The sequence below is a fragment of the Pygocentrus nattereri genome, chromosome 19 (genome assembly GCF_015220715.1).
Source record: "Pygocentrus nattereri isolate fPygNat1 chromosome 19, fPygNat1.pri, whole genome shotgun sequence".
NCBI classification, from domain to species: Eukaryota; Metazoa; Chordata; class Actinopteri; order Characiformes; family Serrasalmidae; genus Pygocentrus; species Pygocentrus nattereri.
In genome coordinates this window covers 21,433,997-21,453,273 of record NC_051229.1, presented here as the reverse complement: position 1 = coordinate 21,453,273, position 19,277 = coordinate 21,433,997, and the positions used below count along the sequence as shown (strand labels likewise).

At 38.7% G+C, this 19,277-nt stretch overlaps 1 protein-coding gene across 2 annotated transcripts in view; it reads right to left on the bottom strand.

Annotated features, from left to right (window-relative positions):
• kirrel1b (kirre like nephrin family adhesion molecule 1b) overlaps window positions 1-19,277 on the bottom strand; it is a 76,954-nt gene that overhangs the window by 44,956 nt on the left and 12,721 nt on the right. The window lies entirely within an intron of this gene.

The window sequence follows — 19,277 nt, the reverse complement described above, 5'->3', positions numbered from 1 at the left end:
ACTGATTCTCTCCTGCTCACCTTGAAATATTCAGGTCTCCACCTGCATCTGACCATATCTAGCTGACATCTCATCAAGGATAGCAGCCCACCACCTAAAGCTGAAACCCAGGAACAGTGAGCTGCTATACATCCCTGGTAACACATGTCCTTTATGTGATTTTGTCATCTCACTTGAGAACTCCCCGGTCACTACATCCTGCAATGCACAAAACCTCTGTCAGTTTTTGTTCTACACGCATATTACAAACCTGACCTGTGCAACATCCAGTGATACAACATGATCCTTTCGTACAAGGTGGCTTCTCTGGTGCTTGTTCAGTCCCTTGACATCTAGAGATCTGACTATTTCAACTCAGTCCTAGCTGGTTTTTATGGACATGCCATCGTGTCTTTGCAACCTATCCAGAATAGAGCTGCATGTCTTGTCTTCAACCTTACAAGGTCCACCTAATTTTCAACAGCCAGATGGTGGAATGAACTTCCCCTGGCTATCCCTTATATTCTCTGATCTCTGTTGAACTGTGTATCTGGGAATCTGGGGATCAGCACTGACTCCTCTTGCTGACATTGTCTTAGCTCAAGGGTAGTGTTGTAGACAAGACTAGAGGCAAGTTTGAATCAAGACCAAGACCTGAGCACAGACTTTGTAGTAGTGAAGTCTGAATCAGGATCGAGACCAGGAGTCACAAGACTGAGACCAGATATTTTCTGAATATGAAACTAAGAAGAAGGATGGAAAACTCAAAGCCCAACTTTGCAGTTCTTCAGAATACCCACCTATTAAGTCAACTGAAGATAAACCAAACATTACACATCTATTATTAAATGAAAAGCCATAATGAAAAAGATAAATTAGATCCTCAACTGTCATAGACTGAAGACTCATCTCTTTACACAGCACATAAATGAGCACTGAATTATAAGATGCACTTACTTTATTGTACTGCACTGTGTATTGTAGTTTATTGTATTGTATTTTATTATATTGTATTGCATTGAATGGCACAGAGTTCTGCGTTCAACTCTGTTTCTTTTTCTCTTGGTGTCTACAGTGACATTTTGTTTCTAGCAGTATCTGAGCTCAGGACTGTCTTTCTCTCTAAGCTACTGGTAACGAGCAAAGATACTTTCTCTAGATTGACAAAGCACTTCTTGTAAGTCGCTCTGGATAAGAGCGTCTGCTAAATGCTGTAAATGTAAATGTAAATGCAGTGAACATGTTTTCTTTAAGCATGTAGAGCAAGTGTCTCAAACTCAACCCATTACCTGGAAGCCACTACCTAATAGACAGGCAAGTAGAAAAAATGCAGGGAAAAACTGTTTGTACTTTAACTATATATATGCTACTAAGCACTGACTAAGATGCACTTAAATGAGTGCATGCAAGTCTCTCACCACAAACTACTACTACTACTGAAGATGATGATGATGTTGATAACTATGCTACTACAAAAATAATAATAAATACATACAGCATATAATACACATTTTAGCATTCACTTCAATTAAATAAACCTACATTTAACATTTTATTACTTTTATTATGATAGCATTAGATTTCTGTTGCATGCAAGTGAAGGTTTTGTGAGTGAAGTGCTGCCAATAGAGAGCAGTTTATTCTGCATTCTTAGTGGAAAGTGATTTTCAATAATAACAGAAAAAAAGTATAAAGTTTCTGATTTTCTCAGATGGAGGCACTGAATGAGGCAAGACCATGTCACATAATGTTGAGACCAAGACAAGACTGTTCATTTTTGCTCTCAAGGCCAGAGTAACGTACTACAATACTATTCAAGAGTATCTTTAGAAACTATCCTTTTTAACAAATCAGTAATCAATCAATGATACAGATCAATAATAAGCACTTATGATCTGAATGCACCCTGAATGAGCTTCTGAGCAGCCAAACATATTACGTATGTAATTTTTCAAATGTTGAAATACAAGGTTTTCTTCTGACAACCACAATGTATATGTATATGTATATATATATATATATATATATATATATGTGTGTATAAGCCTGCAGTTGAGTTGTTTCAGATAAATAAACTTGATATGGAGTGATTTGTACACATGTAATATTACATGTGTACAAATCACTCTATATGAAGTTTATTTATCTGAAACTGCTGAACTGCAGGCTTATTTTTTATTTATCCTAATACTTCAAAACTGAATAACTGCAACAAATATTTCAATATCATTTATGAAATTAATAAGTTACATAGTTCGGAGACTGGGAGATTGAAGAGCAGGTCTTTGTAGTTTAGGGGCTTAAACATTCAAAGGCCTGAAAAGAGTGTCTTTGTTTGAGTGTTTTGACCCCAGACATTGTGTCTTATTCACTCTCAATGACGTGGACTTCTCCTGGCCATGACCTTTTCAGTCCTCAATGACCTTACAACCCTCAGTGTGCCCTTAGGCTTTTTGAAGGGGCCACAAGGTGCAAGGACACAACATGGATTGATGTGGTGGCTTCTTTTCATTTTCTTTTGGCCTTCGATCTCTCTTTCAGTGTAGTTTAGTCCATCCCCCATATGTATTACATCCAAACACATTTTAAAGTTTAAAATCAATCAAACATTGTTGGTATTGTTCATTTTTACACTATATTACTTTTACGCTTACCAATAGCATTCACGACAAACAAATGTTTTATATATATATATATATATATGTGTGTGTGTGTGTGTGTGTGTGTGTGTATTTGTGTGTGTGTGTGTGTGTGTATTTGTGTGTGTGTGTGTGTGTGTGTGTGTATACACAGTACTGTGTGAAAGTTTTAGGCATCTAAGCAAATCTTTAAACAACTGACCTCAGCAGTGAGTTTATCACAATACACATTAGTCATATTCATAATTCAAATAAACATAAAAACAATAAAAAGTAACAAGAATTTCTTGGGTCCATATTTTTCCTCGACACCTTCACAGCCACCACAGAGACTTGTTAATTACATCAATTGATCATGTAATTGTTAATTACACAATTACATCATGAGCACAGTTTACTGATGCACTGATTGGTCAAACCAGGAGTTGCTTTTTAACTACATATAATACTGGGCTTCCTCGAGGAGACGTTTGAAAATGGTTAAACAAACACACTAACATCCATAAAATCACTATTGATTATTTATATGATATATGAACTATATATATACACACATGCACGCATGCACACACACACACACAATCTTTATTAATTAATATTCTATACATTTTGTTTATTCAAATATTAACACTTTTCTCAGCAAATAAACACAAACTACACAAATAAATTGATTTTGTGTCTTGGGTGCCTAAGAGTAAGACTGTATAAATATATCTCATCAGTACATCCAGAACATTGAACACCTGCATGTATGATAAAACGACCAGCTATAAATAATCTGTAAACAACAAAACCAACAGCTAAATTGCATAGCAACAAATACTTCACTGCAGTGGTCACCAACCCTCCTCCTGGAGATCCACCTTCGTGCAGGTTTCATCTACACCTCAAATCTAACACTTCAATCAGCTAGTCATCCTCTGAAGGCCATTATTAGATGGATCAGGCAGAATGGATTAGAATCGGAGCTAAAGTCTTGAGGAAGACAGATCTCCAGTAACGAAAATTTAATCTCAATTAGTTGAAAATGCTCTGCATGGTGCTCCAATTTTCCAACCTTGTTAAACAATACAGAAAGAGTGTTGTCATTGTCGCCAGGGGAGGCTCCACCAAATACTGAAATTGGGTGCCAATATTTTTGGAATCTGTATTTTTATGAAAATTTGCGTCACTAAAGGAAACCTTTATTCCAAAAATCTTTTTGTAATAAAATGAGGCTTACCCATTTGTTAAAGCCCAGAATATCACACCATTTTATTAAAAGATTAAATTAGCACTTAACCTTCAATGAAAATACTCATAATACGACCAAAACTTTACCAACAGTTTCAGTAGTGAGAATTTTAACTCATTTTGTGCTGAATTAAAGAAAGCTGGCCAGTACAAGACTAGCAACCACAGCTCTGAAGTTGTACACACATACAATCAGAATCTTTTCATTAAAACACAAAAATATATTTAATTTCAGACAATATGTGTTTCAGTGATGATTCTTAATGATATACACACTTTCAGGCTTTGGGACACATTTAGTTTGAAACAATGGGATCTGACTACAGGGATGCAGTCTCCTTCCTTACTCCTTCCTCCTCTAAAATGCAGGGGTGTGGCTAAAATAAGCCTCTGCCCAGATTTAAGTATTTTTAAAAATTGAAACTTAGGGGTTAGTATTTGTGGCAGATACCTGCCAATAGAAAAATACCCTATAAATGATGATTTTGTATATATTTTAGCTTATTACTGTCTCCATTAATGCCATGGGTTTAAATAATAATTTTCCTAATATAATAATTGTAAATATTAAAGGTCTGAATTTTTAATTGTAAATGGTTCATATACAGTCACATGTAAAAGTTTGAACACACACGTTCAATGGGACAATATGTTAACGCGTTTTCTACAAGGAACACATTTTTTTCATTATTTTCTTTCATTTGTTTATTTATTTGAGTTTAACATCATATTGGAGAAAAATACAAATAATTCAACCACACTCGGGCATATACATATAAACTTTTAATGTAAGTCAACGGAACCAGACTTGTCCAAGTCACACAATGTATACAAAATGTCAAGAGCACCAGGCATTTTCAAATAATCTTAAAAACTGAAAAATGACCAATGAAGATAAGAGGTTTTGTTCTGACAGCAGCAGGAAAATATGTATATATATATATACACTGCTCAAAAAAATAAAGGGAACACAAACAACACAATATAACTCCAAGTAAATCAAACGTCTGTGAAATCAAACTGTCCACTTAGGAAGCAACACTGATTGACAATCAATTTCACAGCTGTTGTGCAAATGGAATAGACAACAGGTGGAAATTATTGGCAATTAGCAAGACACACTCAATAAAGGAGTGGTTCTGCAGGTGGGACCACAGACCACTTCTCAGTACTGATGCTTTCTGGCTGATGGTTTGGTCACTTTTGAATGTTGGTGGTGCTTTCACACTCGTGGTAGCATGAGACAGACTCTACAACCCACACAAGTGGCTCAGGTAGTGCAGCTCATCCAGGATGGCACATCAATGCGAGCTGTGGCAAGAAGGTTTGCTGTGTCTGTCAGCATAGTGTCCAGAGGCTGGAGGCGCTACCAGGAGACAGGCCAGTACACCAGGAGACGTGGAGGAGGCCATAGGAGGGCAACAACCCAGCAGCAGGACCGCTACAGTGCTAGGAGGAGCACTGCCAGTGCCCTGCAAAATGACCTCCAGCAGGCCACAAATGTGCATGTGTCTGCACAAACAGTTAGAAACCGACTCCATGAGGATGGTATGAGGGTCCGACGTCCACAGATGGGGGTTGTGCTCACAGCCCAACACCGCGCACGATGCTTGGCATTTGCCAGAGAACACCAGGATTGGCAAATTCACCACTGGCGCCCTGTGCTCTTCACAGATCCTTCAGCATGACTGGTTTGGCAGTAGGTCAGTAATGATGTGGGGTGGCATTTCTTTGGAGGGCCGCACAGCCCTCCATGTGCTCACCAGAGGTAGCCTGACTGCCATTAGGTACCGAGATGAGATCCCCAGACCCCTTGTGAGACCATATGCTGGTGCGGTTGGCCCTGGGTTCCTCCTAATGCAGGACAATGCTAGACCTCATGTGGCTGGAGTGTGTCAGCAGTTCCTGCAAGATGAAGGCATTGAAGCTATGGACTGGGCCGCCCGTTCCCCAGACCTGAATCCGACTGAGCACATCTGGGACATCATGTCTCGCTCCATCCACCAACGCCACGTTGCACCACAGACTGTCCAGGAGTTGGCGGATGCTTTAGTCCAGGTCTGGGAGGAGATCCCTCAGGAGACCATCCGCCACCTCATCAGGAGCATGCCCATTCGTTGTAGGGAGGTCATCAGCCTGTAGTGTGTTTTTCCACTTTAATTTTGTGTGTGACTCCAAATCCAGGCCTCCATTGGTTAATAAATTTGATTTAAATTGATGATTTTTGTGTGATTTTGTTGTCAGCACATTCAACTTTGTACAGAACAAAGTATTCAATGAGAATATTTCATTCATTCAGATCTAGGATGTCTTATTTGAGTGTTCCTTTTATTTTTTTGAGCAGTATATATACACAGAAAGACATTTTTAAACATGGCATTACTGTTTTGGTGATGTTTATCGTCCACTGTCCATTTTGTCCAGTTTGTTCACAAACCTCTGAATAGACGAAAAATGTGACACCTGTCATGTTGTGAAAGTATTGTGATGCTTTATTTTACTGCTCACGATTCACCCTTATGCTTTATCATTTTCATCAGCAAGTTTTTCCTTCACTTTTCCTCCTTCCTTTCTTACACTCATCCCAGCTGAACACTAACCTTCCTACTTTCTTTTTCTCATACCTTTCCATCTCCCTCTCTCCTGCATTCTTTTTCTGCCTCTTTCTTTCTTTCCTTTCTGTCTCCCTTCACTCTCTCTCTCCTTTCTCTCCAGTCTCTCTCCCTCCCTCTGTCTCTGTGAATATCTGCGGTTTTTTCCAAGTCATTAATGGTATGTGTGGTATTTCCTTTTACGCCTCCTCCTCTCGCTCTGTCTGTTCTTTCTCTTTATCCTCTCTCTTCTTCTGCTATCAGTAACCCCCTCCCTTTTCTCTCTCACAGTCTTTGACATTGGAGTCATCAGACAAGTCAGAACATGTATGTATTATGAAATTATGAATTCAGATTTTAATCGTGTAACTTTAATTCTGTGCAGAGGTTTTTTCTGTGTTAACTTATTTTCACCTAGAAGATCAAGAAAACATGTAATCTGACAGGGGTGCCAAAACTTTTGCTATGACTATACGTACCTGTCATTAAAAAAAAATCATCAATTACTTATTGGAATCTTATTGATTTACAAGTATAATGAGTAGTGACAGCCTTAATGTTAAATGATAGTTTGTCGCCCTCTCTTTCTCTCTCTCCTCCTTCTCTCTGTAAATCAAGGTACATTTTTGTGTAGTTTTGCCTGTGTGTGGTCCTGGATTTCTGTATTGGAGTTTCATGATTACATATCTCTCTGGTCTGTCCCTCCCCCTCGCTGTCCCCTCCTCTACAAATTCAAATTCAAATGGACAGATCCGAATGACAAAGAGCGCAGACAGCAGCTGCATAGCCGATCCGATGTAGCCCACACAGTACACGCAAACTACACCACACAAAGGGCTCCTTCTCCCATTTGCCCCTATATTCCTTCACCTCTCGTCTTTTCCTCCTTCTCTCCATCCTCCCAGCTATCTCTCGCTCGCTTTCTGACCATCCCCCGGTCCCCCCACCTCCGATTTTCTATACCTCACTCTCGCTCTCTCCCTCCCCTCAAATCTGAAAGTTCTGTCTCCATAGCAACAGCTGCCGTCTGAGAAAATTACCCCAAAATCTCTCTTATGTGTTCAGGCTCTCCCTCGGCAGCCTCCTCTCTGCTGGTAGAGAGAGGCAGGGAGACAGAGAGGAAGAGGGGGAGAGAGAGAGAGAGAGATACCACACATATTTATAGACTATATGTCCATATGTTTGTAGACTCCTTTTTCTGAAATCAAGGCTATTGCTACAGAGTTTGTTCCCCTTCTGCTGCAGTAACAGTTCTTATGGGAATGCTTTGCATGTGCTGGAACATTGCTGGGAGGATTTTATTATATGCAGCCACAAGAGCATTGTCTTCATTTGCAAAAGTATGGGAACCTCTGGAAGGTTGGTACAGGTGATAATTAGGGTCAGGAGGTTCAGTCAATTGGATGAAAACCTGGTGTGAGTGTCAGGTGACTACCCTATTTAAAAGTCTGAGTCTTCACTGTCCAAGTCTGGTCTTTACTACGCATATTTGTTAGAGCATGCTACATCTCAGTCAAATGAGATTTCTGAGAGATTATGTGAAGATACTCCAAAACTACTCCAAAAGTTAGTCCACAAGTTAAAGCAGAAGAAATGTTACACTTTGGAATGGCTTAGTCAAAGTTCACATCTTAATCTTATAAAAATGTTGAGGGAGAACCTAAAATGTGGCATTCATGCAAGAAAGCCCAACAACACAACACAGTTGAAGCAGTCATGTAGGGAGGAATGAGCCCAGATTCTTCCAAGTCAATGTGCAGGGCTTATCGACAGTTACAGGAACTGTTTGGTTGAAGTTACTGTCGCTCAAAGGGGACACAGAGGTTCATATACTTTTACCAACAATATACTTCTGTGTTATTTGTATAATTTGGTTCTCTATATCTATTGTTATGTTTTAAATGAAAATCTGTTGATATCTTAGGTAACATTTACGTAGATATTCACATGATAAATGGTTTTCGAGCAGCACTGTATTGAGATCAAGTTTTTTAAACCACACTGTTTGTTAACAGGTGCATAAAAGCAAGCACATAGACACAGCACACTCATCCAGGTGTGATGGTCAGGTGTCTACATATTTTTGGCCATTATGTTAGTCTGTTTAGTCTATTTCAGTGTTAAAGGCACATTAACAAAAACAGCTTGTGTAATTCTAAGAATTAAAAAGGTTGGAAATGGTCATGTTAACATGAATTATGGCTATTTTTGCTATTTAAGCCAGCACAAACCTTATAAGTGGACCTCCTCAAGAGGAAAATATGAGAAAAATGTAAGATATGGGCCTTTTAAGAAACATGACATAAACAGAAACGATGGTTTGTGTGTAAAGCACTGGCTGTAGTATATCTTGGTGTGTAAGACTTGAGTGCCTGCAGCAAAAATCACAGTTTGGTCTGATGGTGTTAACAGCAGTGCACCAATGCACTGTGATCAAATTTGGTCAGTTGGCACTTTCCATTTTCCAGTAGCCGGATCACCTTATGGCTTCCACTTAGGGCTCAGTGTAGTACATATTGCAATTACATCACTGCATATTATTGTGATTTGTCTTGCAAAATATTCTAAACACATTAGTGAACCTTTGATAAGATGTGGTTAAAGTTTGGCCTGCATTATTTTTAACCAAAGTCTTCTAGTGAATATGTGAATGTCTTGATTAATCTGATCATCCAAAGAACAGCTAGGATTGGTCAGGACCCTCACAGCATTCAGTGTTTGGCTAGAGGTTCATTTGGGCCAATATCATAAAAAACTATTAACAAACAATATAGTGTGCAGCCCCATGCTGTTCCTAACCAACTTACAGACCAGCAATGTCCGCAAAATAACTGTCTCTGGACCACCTAAACACACTTCTTCTAATTCTGGCACCACCTAGTCTCATGCTGTAGTGACCCACAACCACGCACAATTGACCAGACTGAGGTCCCACCCCCACAAACAACCCCTGCAGGGACGTCAGTGGCCATCAGATGATGTTGATAATCGAACCCTGCAGCCAAGTGACACAGCTGTCTGAGCACATGAACTGAACTAAGGTTTTCTATGCTGTAATTGAATATGCTACCAATGTATAGACCAGCAAACCACAGCTTTCTGTGGTTCAGACAGTCCCTCAAACACTACTGTAAGAAAAAGAACACTTTGAAATGTATTAAAATGCTGAACTCAGCTGTAGATTATATCTTTGGACAAAATTCTTTACTTTTACTGGATGAGGTAAATTCATTCTAATCAATAGGACATTTTAACAAGTCCTGATACGAATGCACAGACTTTTCAAGATGTAAATAAAGTGGTTCAGAGCGATTTGATGTGAAATGCAAAGTTCTAGAGAAACTTACTGAGTCAGAATTGTTCACAGTGGTGTTGATAGGAACCAGACGTCTGAAAAGTTTAATGCCTCTAAGAAGTGATTATTCAAAACAGTAATGAAAACACTGCATCCAAAAGAAATGATTTAATCAGATTTCAACATTTAACATTACATATAAAACTCAGAAGATGCTTGTAGGTTCAGTAGTTGTTTTGGATTGCCATTTAAAATGACTACATTTGTGCTGGATACACTGCAACCTCTGGTTCCTAGACCATCACTGTATAGAATATAATTTATAATAATACTAATAATTTTAATTATTATTATTGAATGCTTTAAAATGATTTTCACAATACATGCTGTCTCACAGACAAAAAAGAAACAGCAGTGCCATATAAGGGTGTAGCTGGACTGATCACGGTTTTACTCAATCAAATGACTGATTTTAAGATAATGAAATATCTTTTTAAGAAGCCTGGAATGTATAAAGTGTAGCTTACCTTATTGTTTAAGCTATTCTATCACTGTTTAGCAAAAACTAATATCCTCAATTGCCTAAAGCTCAGTTGATTAACAGTGCGCCAGGGTGGTTGTCATGTTGTCTTCTCTGGGCAAAAATAGTGCCCGAGGTGAGCTGATGCATGCTTTATAGTGACGGGTGTTGCAGTGTTGGGTGTGTTTATGTGAATCCAGCATTCTGGTTGATGTGTAAACACTTTTGCTATCGTTATGTTAATAAGGCTGAAGCTGAGGTATATGTAGAGTGATAGACATTGTGTACATTACTGCACTTGGAAACTGTATCTGTCAAGCCTTTTTCATAGGCCTAACCAAAGTGTATTTCTGCTTACACCACTGGTGATGCATTTAAAAATCTGACTTGGACATTTCTCATGTCTTTGCAGTGCGTCTGCCAAAGTTAACTATTTTGTTTCTTTTTGTTTGCTCTACTGTAACATTAGGAACGTGGCTTGCTGTGTAGTATGGTACTTTTGGAGGTGCTTAATTGAATGTATTGTACTGTATTTTGCAGACCTACCACTGCTTGCAGTGTTTGTTTTGCAGATATTGCACATTGCCATCAAACTTGTTGGCATAGTAAATGTGAAATACCTCCACACAGCAGACTCTTTGGCTCGCTCCATGTTGCTGTTTCTGTTTGTAAGTCAAGTCTACCGGCACGCTGCACATGTGCTGCTGACGTGTGGTGTAGCACGCGTCACAAACAAATTAAAGTGAATGGATCTTCCTAATTACCCGATACCTGATCCAGCTAATTATGTTAATATCGAGAATAATCCTAATATTAGGATTTTACTAATACTTGGATTTGTAATATTTCACACATGGCACCACACCAAAAATAATTAAACAGGCCTAATTCTGCTATGTTTTTATGCAAGTCAATATATGATACTCAGAAAATCATATAGTGATGTCATTTATCTTGATAACAAATATTGTCATTTTGCCAACCCCAGGATAATGTCACGCCCATATTCACTTTACAATCTTCACAGGTAAATGCTGTTATATTACCCTTTTTGAAATACATTTTACAAAAGAAAATTGCATACAGTCTACAAATACAAGTTGTCCATCACCACAGACAAGCACATCAAAGAAACAAAGCAAAAATGACAATCTATGAGACAGACAAACAGGATGGGCAGAGTGACAGACAGACTGACAGGCAGGCCGAGATACACAAACTCATCCAGACAGCCACTTCAGATAGAGGTGTGGACACACAAACACATTCATCCAAACACAAAGAAGGAGTGAGCAGGTAGCATGGCGGAGAGCTATTGCCATGGTAACACAGAAACGAGTGAACGAGAAAGCGGGGCGCGCACAGGAGAAAGAGAGCGAGGGGAACCATGCCATCACCATGGTAACTAAAAAGAGGGATCATGAGAGGCAGACAGTTGGGCTAAAAACACAAAAGGCACATTAAGCAAGAGGGAACCCGCATCTTTCTCATTATCATACTGCTCTCTTCCTCTCTATCTGATTCCATCTATCCATCTCTGTCTCTCTATCTATTTCTATCTCTTTCTCCCTCTTCCCCCCTCAACCCGCTAGTCCACCTACTCTTCCAGCCAGCATATGTAATGTCTGTGTGTGAATGTGCACACGTGCGTGTGTGTGTAGGAGAGGGTGATTGGAAATGTGTGTGTGTGTCTGTTGCAGAGGAGAGAGAAAAAGAAAGTATGCTTGTCATAAAAGTATTCGATCAAATCAGAAATAATTTGTTGTTATTATTATTATTGTTGTTTTATATCATTCCAGTTCTAAAATGCAATTGTATAAGCCACAATGGAAGCTGGTGTTCAATACTCTATATGTGCACATTTGTGACCTCCTGGCAACAACTGAATTCTGCTTTAAAAAGTAAAGAATGTGTCCTTTCACTTGTATCTGCCTTAAAGCAGCATTATGCTAAAACTGGTATTGTTTTGCTCTTGGGCCAAACTATGATTGTAAAGTTTCACTTTTACACCACTGTGGTAAGTACAAATTGCACTGTTGGCCTCCCTCATGTAAACGTGCACTTGCTGACTAGCTGAAAGATAAAGATTTCCACTTCCCTTCTCGTGCATGTGTGCCACACAGGCATATGGACGCTACAGATTACACGCATGATTTCTAAATAACCGCAATTGCCAATGTAATCTGTTGCGTCCATATGACGGAATTTGGCACAGCAATGGCAAACACAACATCAGGAGAAAGGGAACCTTGTTAATTTACAAAGTAGAGCAATATTACAAGATTTTATTACAGCACGCTGCAAACTTTCAAGGCTTCCTTGGCATCAGATTGAAAAAGATTGATCAAACTCTTCAGCGTAAGATGAATTTATTTCTTTGCATGCTACTCTGAAACAAGACTGAACTTAGAAGATTTTTGGCATCTGGAAAAACTACAAAACTGAGTGAGACAGGGATGACATAGATAAGGTCACAGTCTACATCACAACATTGTAACATTGGCTGGGGTGTACACCGTTAGCTGTGACAAATTCTTGCATCCTTTTATCTCTTTCAGCTCTCACCAATGAGTAAAAGCCAGTCTGAGATTTAGAGTCTGAGGCTCGTGCTGTCACTCTTTTTCTCTAACATCTTTGGTCTTTTGGCAGCCTCTGCCAAGATGTCCATGCTGGGAATACCAAGCCTGCTGCTTCTAATAGTTAGCTGGTAGAGGTATAGCTGTTGATCTGTGATGTAACGCCACAACGCAGTTTGCGCGAGAGGCCTCATGCCGCTCCTCCAGAGTTACACAACGATAAAGCAGCTGTTCCTGGCCTAAAGTGGCAATGATGAGATGATATTCTTCTTATTGTAAGTCAGTGTATGGATCGCTCTACTGAAATGGTTGAAAACACATTTTGGACTTTTAACTGACTTGGGCTTTAGATTAGAACTATTTTGGCTTTGACCCTATACCTCAGTTGTGTTTATTTATTATGTTTATTAAAATGAATGACTGGACATTCCATTTTACGCTACCACTACAATAAAATTGCCAGCAATTTTTTGACAATTCAGCCGACCTCAAAAACGCCAGTCAGCACATGGCTAGCAAACACAGCGTTGAACAGTCGTACAAAAATAAAATCCTAATATTTATTCATTAAACCATATAAAATTGACTTAACTGCAGAAAACATGAGTTTCTGTAGTGACAATTCTAAATAGTACCCACAGATTCTCAGACTTTGGGACAAATTTTAGTTCAATACAACGTGATCTGACTGCTCACCATTTGGCCAAGAGGGACAGAGATGTAGTCTCACTTCCTGCTCTAAATGCAGGGGTGTGGTTAAAATAAGACTCCACCTCGGGACTAAAACTCTTTGTGTTTCAATAGTGACATGAAAATGTGGGGCAGTGATCCTTATTTTACAAGAAATCAAAGACCTTTGAAAAAACGTTGAAAAAAAAAAACAAGTTGAAATTTAAGGGTTAAGATTGGCCACAGACACCTCCCAATAAAAAGCACCCAAAACGATGACTTTGTGTGTATTTAGTTTAAAGTTAAAGTCTGGGGTTTTAATACATCACAACATCATAATACATACATAATACAATCTGGGGTTTTAATACATCATAACAACGCTATTTGTACCATATAGAGCTGTGCACTCATCTGAATTTCAAATGAATATTTGTGAGATATGTTGTTTGAGTGCCAATGAGTGCCAGCATTTTAATTCCTACGCAGTGCACTATGTAGGGAGCAGGGAGTCATTTGAGATTCAGCCCCAGCGTGGGAAAAGGGACTTACAACACCATTAACTTTGTGTTAATATAAGAATGGAAATTGCAAAGAGGCGCTAATGGAAATTAGCATTGTCATTACAGTGGACATTCGCTGCCTCACTTGCTAACTGAAATAAAAGCTCTGTGATTAGCCGCCCCCAGGCTACTGACGCTAAGATGGTGAATTGGGGACATTTATAGATGGTACATACTGATGCACTCTAGAAGATTTGAGTCGAAGTGAGACGCTTTAAATGAAATGAGTATTCGTTTATTGGTCACTGTACTTATAAGTGAATGTGATCAGTCATATAAATGCTCATGTTCTGGTCGATCGTCAGCATGAAGATAAACTCAAAAAAGTAGCTCACCCAAACATGCTAACATGAATAACAACCAGTGGAAAGCAGTAAGCACCAGTAAGGAGCATTTATATCAAGCGAACCATTTACTATTCACCTTCAGTTTCTTTAGCAACATTAGCATTTCAGACTGAACTGTTCCTTCAGCACTAAATTGTTGTTCATGCTAGCATCTGTGATACTTTTGGGGGACTGACTAACTGTGTATAAGACCATACATATATGTGTGTGTGTGTGTGTGTGTGTGTGTACGTGATGGGGTGTTGACCTGCCTGAGCTCCAAGTAAACTTTCAGTCAGTGATGGAGTGCAGGTCACTAAAAAACAACTCTTTGGTTCTACCTCAGCTGATCAGCACACTAACAGTCTGATGCAGTTTTCAAGACTTGCATGTTGTTTTCCTCCGAATTTACAGGAACATTACACATTGATTAGTCAACATGGCTAGACAGTGTGTCAGGGTCAGCTATTCTCACAATCATAAATTCACAGGAATTCCAGGAGCCAACTCATATAAACAGTAAGACAAAAGTTTGGACTAACAGCTGTAGCTTTTCTTGTGAATTTGTTCATATGAAGTTCAAGGAAATGATGTTCATAACTCTTACAAATTCTTAATTATACAGTATCTCACCAAATTATCCAACTGGCTTTTAGGATTCCACACTATACTGGCTCTTCCTGTTCTTCCACAGCGATGGTCTATCCCACAGCACCAGGAGAAGCTTTCTGGAAGGCTTGATGACAAACTAAATCCAACACACATGATCCAGATCATCATTATCTTGGGAAGACCTTGTTCAGTAGGGTTAGGTGTATTAGATGAAGCATGAAACTAAAGTCTTCTAAAGATAAACTGAGGTGGTTCCTGGAGTTTTTGCAGTTGGTTGCCAATTTTCATGAGCTGAACCATTTTTGTCATTATTTAAACTGGCTGTGTACTTACCAACATATTACTTAGTGCCACACGTTGCAGGTTTCATGGTTCAAGCTGTTCAACACAGCATAGATCAATGATCAATCTGTGCTCTTCCCAAGTACTGCCCACCAGTAGCCACTGTTGCTGTATTGTTGTGATTGTTGTCTTGAACAAAGTGCTAGCAATAACATTCAACCTAATCGGAAACTGTGCAACATCTGTACAAAATATTTACATTTTGAGGACATGATTTCACCATTTTTATGTTGTATGCATGTGAAAGGTCATGCTATGGTGAGTTTGTTGCAGTTTGTCCAGCTCAGTAGTGTAGCATTTTAAGCTGGAAATTAAACTTTATGTAGTGATTATAAACATACTGCACTTCAATTTGTTTAAAGATTGAAAGGAATTAAAAAAAAAAAAAAACCTAAGTTTGCCCAACCTGACAACACTTTTTTACTGTAACACTGTGAATCTGAAGATATGAGGTGGTAATTCCATGGTGAATCCAATCAGGTGTGTTAGAGCAGGGAGAACACCAAAATAGGCCATCCACAACTGATTCTGACTATTAATGAGGAAACATAATAACATATGGTATCATAATATAATATTACCTAATAACTGAACGATACTGTTATTAATCAATTAGACACACAGTAAGCAGCGAAACCAAACTATTCTCAGAGGAAAACAGATGCACAGAAAAAATGTGCTTTTCATGCTCAAATGAAAAAACAGTTACAGAAACCCAACATGATGTACTTAAGACTTTATGATGTGTCAAACAGCTGGATCGCATAAATGGATGGTGTTCCACTACCCCGATCCCTGCTCTCCTCTTTACCTCGCGCTACCCCCACTTTAAACTGGTCCTACATTTCTGTGCTATTCAACCCAATCCGTCCTTCCTCCTCTGCTACGTTGCTATGGCAACCGTCTCCGCTGTGCTCCCCCACTTCTCCCCATCTCTCTTCTACTCTCTCTCTCTCGTTCTCAAAAACCTCTGCTTAGGGTGTTGCTATAGAAACAGATTTATTTAAAACAAAAAAAGAAAGAAAAAAAAGAAAATTAGCCTTTGGTATATTTTTTCTCCACTCTCGCCTCCCTGCTACCCTACAACACTGAACTGGACACAAAAGGTATGACATCATCCAGTGACATTATGGCATCCACACACTGTATTCACAGTATGGCTGCATACTATTTATGTGAAATAATACAAATGTATTTATGCATTTGTGTATTTCAATTTTGTTGAGGATATTCTGTCCTGAGCGGGCAGTGACTCTGAAACCCAGTCCAGAGGCGACCATTTTTATGTTGTTCCAAGGGCTCAATCTGTAAATGATCAGGCCCCAGAACACTGAGTGGTGGTGGAACCAATGGTGGAAGTGGCAGGTCAATGGAGCAGGAACAGATCCCGGACAAAAATAAATAAATAAATAAAACTGTAAAAAACCCAATTGCAGTAGACAAACAGCTCAGTGTGAGGGTACTTCACACCTCATCTTACAGCTATATGCTAACAAGGCTCTTATGCAGCAAACATTCTCTGATACCTGGATTTCCCAAAATCAAACTGGCCAGTAAAAATAGTAAAAGCTCCAGCGAAAGGGGGAGCCAGGCAAAATCTGTTCAGTAACAGTAAAAGTATGTTTATTAACAATAAATGAACATAAAAAAAATCTTATAAAAGGGCCTGGACTCGATTCCCCAGCCGGGCCACCCGGGTCCTTTCTGTCTGGAGTTTGGAATTGGCCCTGGGTGTGAATGTGTACATCTGTGTCTCTGTCCTGTGATGGACTGGTGGCCTGTCCAGGGTGTTTCCCACCTTTCACCCAGTGAGTGCTTGGATAGGCTGCAGCACCCCCTGCGACCCAGGACAAGTGTTCTCAGAAAGTGTGTGTGAGTGTGTGTTACTGTAATTCAGTAGTGTAACTACACACTTAAAAAAGGATTCTTTAAAGGAAATGTTTCTATTTAGAACTTCGAGTTCTATATAAAACCAGTTGGTTCTGTTTAGAACCATGAGTTCTACATAAAACCATTTGCATGCTAAATATTTTTTGCATTCTGAAATGTGTCTTTTGGTTGGAGAACCTGTTGTGTATGGTTCTGTATAGAACCCTTTGTGAAAATGCTTCTATATTGGGAAGGTATAAATGCCAGAATACTTTGCAAGCATTTTTAAAGTAATACTTAACACCATTGTTTCTTTGTGTAAAGTGGGTTTTGATTTTTTCCCCTGAGTTCTGAGTTTTATGTATCTCAAGTTTTTAGCCATTAAACTACTAAACATGAGGCGTCTACTATATGCAGAGAAAAAAGTAACTGCTCTGTTATAGTCACCAGCCAGCGGAGGGGAATGCCCAACCAAAATGGGATGTGTCATGCCCAAGCCAACAGTCCTGAGAGCTCTGGATGTGGCTTGTTTGGGCACAGATTAAGCCCTGGCCGTTCCCTGCTGTGATTCAATTGACAATGGTGATGGTTCAAAGATGGAATAAGTTGTTAAGGAGCAGGAAAACTTTAGCCATGTCTCAAACCTAAGTATGTCTAAAGTGTACAAGCCATGTTTAAAGCAAGTCACGTGTTTACCCGAAAGTTTGAAATAAGTGTCTCAACTAACTGTGTTGGATTCAGACATCATTTCTCAAATATTCGGTAGGATTAGGTTTTCATGTTTGGGTTACTCATAGATCTCATCCACATGCTTTAGTTTTTTCTTCCTACATCTTCCTAGAAGATGGTTCTTCAAGGGTTCGTTAGTAAAGGGAATGGTTCTATTCAGAACAATGAGCTCTATATAGAACCAATTCATAATTAAATGGTTCTTTGCATGATGAAATGGTTCTTCATAATGATGGAGAATGTCTTGTATATGGTTCTTGAGCTTGACAATGTACAACAGTAGAGGAACCCTTTTAGGTGCAATATAGAACCATTTTCAAATAGAAAAGAAAGAAATCTGAATATGTGAAAATGAAACCAACTCTGAAACGTATCTTAACTTGGATTCACCAATAAAAATTCAATATATTATCTGTGGGTGTTTCTGAATAATGGTCATAAATGTGTATGTGTGGAGAAGAAGAAGCACTGTTTCAGTGAGATCACTGGGTTACCACAGTACTTTAATTCACTACCTCTACTACCTCTCTGGGGGTTTTTGTGTTTGTGTGCTTCATTTGCTTCTACATGTACATAAATAGAACATGAAAATATCATTAAGACAACATGGCAACCAGATGCTATGGTGTGTGTGTGTGTATCCCTGTCCTGCTGGGTTGGGTAACCAAACCTATGGAGTGATGGTTTGTGTGTGTGTGTGCAGATCTGTACACCTGTGCTCTACTTATCTGTTAACACACATGAAGAATAGGTGTTGTCACAACCCTGCTGTTGTAACCCACCTGCATCTTTTACAGTAGTAGCCCACTTAAATTTAAAATTTGTAACAACTTTCTTATGTCAAAGGCCCAAAACAGCTTTAATGCATGTCCTGCTATAACGCACCCAAATCAACCTGTGTTCTGCAGTTAGCTGACAAGTTGGATCAGGTGTTAAATCTGTAGAAGCACCAAACTGGAGTTTACACTACACTGTGCAAAAAAATAAATAAAAATAAACGATAAAAGGTCTAGCAGATACAAAACCTGTAAACTAACAGTAAAAGTATGTTTTCTAAATAATGGTAAAAATCTTTAAAATTGCAGTAATTTTTTATTTAGCAAAATATTTACAAAAATTCCTGTATTATAGTATATAATATATATATTATAATTCAACACTTTCACTAATTATTCTGACATACAAATAATAACCATTATAAAAATATACACGTGCCTGCCAAATAAAAGTGGTAAGTTGTTTTTGTGAATTTACATTCTATTCCTGTAAATGAACAATAGCAGTATACATTATTATGTATGGCTTATTTACATGCATTTAACTTTAAAAAAATA